We start from the raw sequence: 5,179 nt of genomic DNA on the forward strand, positions 1-5,179 counted from the left end.
ATATAGATGAATCTCGGACACAAACTGGACCACTTTATAGCAGTCATTGTTTTCCTCATCCTAATCTAAATGATTCTTGGAAAATATGAAAGACTAAGAAAGGCAATAGCCTAAGAAGGTGATACTGCCATATATTTCAAAAGTTTTGTTTTGGAAATGAGAATTCAGTGTTTGAGATTTTTTTAAGTGGATCTACTTAGATACTCATTTAAATAATCAAAAATGCATATTTTATTTGTTCATACATTTCTCTATTGTACCAAGAAATTATTTAAGGAGTCTTCAGTACTTCCTCTGTTAATAGTGATTTCTAGAATGTATCTTCTTTCAAAAATGAAATTGATGATTTTAGAAGCAATTCTTAATTTAGAGATTATATTATCCATGGCACTAATAGCAAACAGATGGCACACTTAAATTAGGTTTACCTGAGGTAGGTTTATTTGTAAAGCAATAATTGCAGAGCATAGGAAAGGGGGGGGGGGCAGTCCCAAGGACTAGAGTATAAATCTGAAGCCGTCACCACCCCGAGTCATATGTGTGTGAGGGAAGAGAGAAGGTGCTGGAATTGGGAAGGACAGAGAATTGTGTAGAAAAGGCCACTCTGAGTAAGCAGTGGCCTACTCTGACTAGACATACCAACCTAAGGTAATTGCAGAAAATGATAACAAGAGAACTGCTAACCCTATAATTCTATCTTCCTGCCTTTCCATCTTCTTTCAGTCTCAGAATGACCTAAGCCTACTGGAAGTCAGAGGGCATGGGGATCCAGTGAGTTATCTGTATAGGTCATATAGTCTTCTGGGGAAAAATGTAGGATAGAGAAGAGCAGAGAACAGATCTGCAGTCTCAAATGAAAATATTCAATACAGAAATTAGCACTCATATTAACTCATTATTTTTATAAAATCAACTAGGATACATGCATATGCTGCTACAGTAAATCAAAACTTTAGAATGAAAATAACTGTGCTAAATAATGGCTAACTATAAATATTTTTACCCTATCTCCTAGTTAAAAAAACAAAGGGGTCCAGAGCAGTTTTTTAGAAAACAGAGGACTTTGAGTTAGGACTCCTACATTTAAGTCATTCATTAAAGGGGTGATCTTGGGCAAATCAGTTAACCTCTCAATATTTAAGTTTCTGTTCTGCAAAATAGAAACACGGTGTGCCCTACCTGTCTCATGGAGTTGTGGTGATAGTCTATTGGTTACAGTGTATGAGACAGTATTTAGAAAATATAACATATTATGTATTTTCAAGAAGCAGGTGCCACATTGAATTAGGTCATCTGCCCATCATAGTTTTAAGATATGTTTTTGATTCTTCTTTTTTCTTTTATTTTTTCAGTGAGATAGAAAATTTATTATGCTTCTTAGAAAAAAGGCATTGTAGATGAAAAAGTAAAAATTTTAATCAAGGATCTATATGAATAACAAATTATGTAAACCCACATATATTTACATCAGAGTCATAATTTTTTTTATGATTTATTTATTTACTTGAGAGATAGAGAGCACGAGCAGAAGGGGCAAAAGGAGAGGGAGAGAGAATTGCAAGCTGACTGGGCATGGAGCACAGAGGCAGACCTGGGCCTTGATCCCACAACCCTGAGATCACTACCCAGCCGAACCCAATCGTCAGACTTTCAACCAACTGCGCCAACCAGATGCCTCCAGGGTCATAATATTTTAAGTAAATAATCATGCAGTGACATTTTAAAGCATGCTATTGGCTTTTGTTTTACTTCTACATGAAAGTTTATTTTTTTAAGTTCTTATTTAATTTCCAGTTAGCTAACATACAGTGTAATATTAGTTTCAGGCATACAATATAGTGATTCAACACTTCCATACAACAGCCGGTGCTTATCCCAAAAAGTGCACTTCTTAATTCCTACCACCTATTTAACTCATCCTCCCACCCACTTCCCCTCTGATAACTATCAGTTTGTTCTCTATGAGTCTCTGTTTCTTGGTTTGTTTCTCTCTCTCTCTCTCTCTCTATCTATCTCTTTTTACCTTTTGCTCATTTGTTTTGTTTCTGAAATTCCACATAGTAGTGAAATCATATGGTATTTATTTTTCTCTGACTTATTTCACTTAGCGTAATACTCTCTAGCTTCATCCATGTAGTTGCAAATGGCAAGATTTCTTTCTTTTTTGTGCCTGAGTAATATTTCATTCTTCACACATCTTTATTCATCAGTCAACCAATAACACTTGGGTTACTTCCATGATTTGGGTATTGTAGATAATGCTACTATATGAAACTATAAAAATCCTAGAGGAGAACACAGGCAATAACCTCATTGACATTGGCTCTAGCAACTTCTTTCTAGATGTGTCTCCCGAGGAAAGGGAACAACAACAAAACAGTAAACTATTGTGACTACATCAAAATAAAAAGTTTTGCACAGCAAAGGAAACAATTGACAAAACTAAAAGGCATCCTATGGAATGGGAGAAGATATTTGCAAATGATATATCTGGTAAAGGGTTAGTATCAAAATCTATAAAGGACTTCTCAAACTCAACAACCGCCCCCCCAAAAAATTTCAATTTAAAAATAGGCAGGAGGGGCGCCTGGGTGGCTCAGTGGGTTAAAGCCTCTGCCTTTCGCTCAGGTCATGATCCCAGGGTCCTGGGATTGAGCCCCGCATCGGGCTCTCTGCTTGGCAGGGAGCCTGCTTCCTCCTCTCTCTCTCTCTCTGCCTGCCTCTCTCCCTACTTGTGATCTCTATCTGTCAAATAAATAAAATAAAATCTTAAAAAAAAAGAAAAAGAAAATAAATAAATAAATAAAATAAAAATAGGCAGGAGACGTGAATAGGCATTTTTCTTTTTTATTTTTTACCTTTTCCATTTTATTTATTTTTTCAGCGTAACAGTATTCATTCTTTTTGCACAACACCCAGTGCTCCATGCAAAACGTGCCCTCCCCATTACCCACCACCTGTTCCCCCAACCTCCCACCCCTGACCCTTCAAAACCCTCAGGTTGTTTTTCAGAGTCCATAGTCTCTTATGGTTCGCCTCCCCTTCCAAATTTTTTTTTTTAATAAACATATAATGTATTTTTATCCCCAGGGGTACAGGTCTGTGAATCGCCAGGTTTACACACTTCACAGCACTCACGATAGCACTTACCCTCCCCAATGTCCATAGCCCCCTCCCCCTCTCCCAATCCCACCTCCCCCCAGCAACCCCCAGTTTGTTTTGTGAGATTAAGAGTCATTTATGGTTTGTCTCCCTCCCAATCCCATCTTGTTTCCATTTGTTTGTCTTCTTTGAAAAATGCCTATTCAAGAATAAATTCAAGAATAAATGAATTTTTTTCATTTATTTATTCAAGAATAAATGAATAGGCATTTTTCAAAGAAGACAAACAAATGGCCAATAGACACATGAAAAGGTGCTCAACATCATTGATTATCAGGAGAATACAAGTCAAAACTATGAGATATCACCTCATACCTGCCAGAATGACTCATATCAACAACACAAGAAACAACAGATGTTGGTGAGGATGTGGATAAAGAGGAATCCTCTTACATTCTTGGTGGGAATGCAAGCTGGTGCAGCCACTCTGGAAAGCAGTATGGCGGTTCCTCAAAAAGTGACAAATAGAGCTACCCTATGAGACCCAGCAACTGCACTACCAAGTATTTACCTAAAGGGCACAAAAATACTGATTCAAAGTGATATATGCTCCCTAATATTTATAGCAGTATTTAATTTTTAAAAAGGAAACTCATATTAAGAAATTATATCAATACACTATTTAGATAAATATGAATGTACAATTTAGCTTAACCTGAATGTCCTAATTTCTAAGAACCGCCAATTGGCTTCTTTCTGAATAACTGACAGTCATCTGTGTGATAATTACCATATAGTCACCTTACATATATGCCTAGTGTATTTCTACCAGAAAAGTGTAGCAAGTGTGCTTTGCCATTCTGAAAATGCCAATCCCATATTAGCAATTGTGCTTATTTAGATAAGAATATTAAAATACTCTAGAAGCATGAAATAATTTATGTAAGTTTTTAAACATGGACTTAAATGTTTGTCACCTTACTATTTTCATTTTGTACACTCTTCCTGCCTTATTGCTTACCCTTGACTCTATCTATCAGCGATAAAGCAATAAATTCTGGGGCATCTGCATGGCTCAGTCAGTTAAGAGTTGAACTCTCAATTTTGGCTCAGGTCATGATCTCAGTATTGTGAGATCAAGCCCTGGGTCAGGCTCCATGCTAAGCATGGAGTTTGCTTAAGATTTTCTCTCTCCCTCTCCCTCTGACCCTACCCCCCTTTAAAAAAACAGCAGTGCTAACAAGAGTGTTAAAAATTACATATTCAATTCAAGAATGACTTGAAGAACAGAATTGTATAAGGATAATGTTCTACTTTTACTAGTCTATTTCTGGTTTCCCCTGTTGGCCGTGATAAACCTGAAAATAATCATTGTTTTGATATAGTAAGAGGAGTGTACCAAAAATGTACAAAAGAAGTGGCTGGATAACTAATAGCTATAATGACATAGTTCTGACCTCATAAAGGCTTCCAAAAGAAAAAAAAACTTGCAAATAACAAATCTGTTATATTTTATAGTTTCTTTTCAGACTAACATCAGCATTTGTTCATAATTTTATCATGTAACTATTCCTTCACACTGCACTTTCTGCCTCAAAAGAATTAGATACTAAGGAAGATAAATGCCCTTTATTTTTTGCCAAGATGAAAGAATTCTCCACTAAATTTGTTCTATGCTAAAATAAGATAAGAATTAAAACACATAAATTTGCATTCTCAATATAAGAGCTTGCATTTAAAAAATCAAAGTATGAGTTAGTCGTGTCTTTTAAGTCTAGAGACATTTAAAATTAGGGCTGCAGTTATGGGCACTCAAAAAAAAATAGACTTTATTTGCTTCAAGTCACAATTATTTCACTTAGAAGTTTCCTTTTCAGACCAAAATTTCTCTACCTACCATTATGTTGAACTGATATAATTTTGGACTATTTCATTTAATGATAGAGTTATATGAACATTACATTAATTAATCTAGTGTGTTTTATTAAGTCCATCTTTCTTCAACCATATATTTTGTTAAAGATAAAATGTGAATTCTTATGTTCTTATTGTGTTTTTTTCTAGTCCACACAAACAC

The sequence above is a fragment of the Meles meles genome, chromosome 6 (genome assembly GCF_922984935.1).
Source record: "Meles meles chromosome 6, mMelMel3.1 paternal haplotype, whole genome shotgun sequence".
Classification (NCBI taxonomy): Eukaryota; Metazoa; Chordata; class Mammalia; order Carnivora; family Mustelidae; genus Meles; species Meles meles.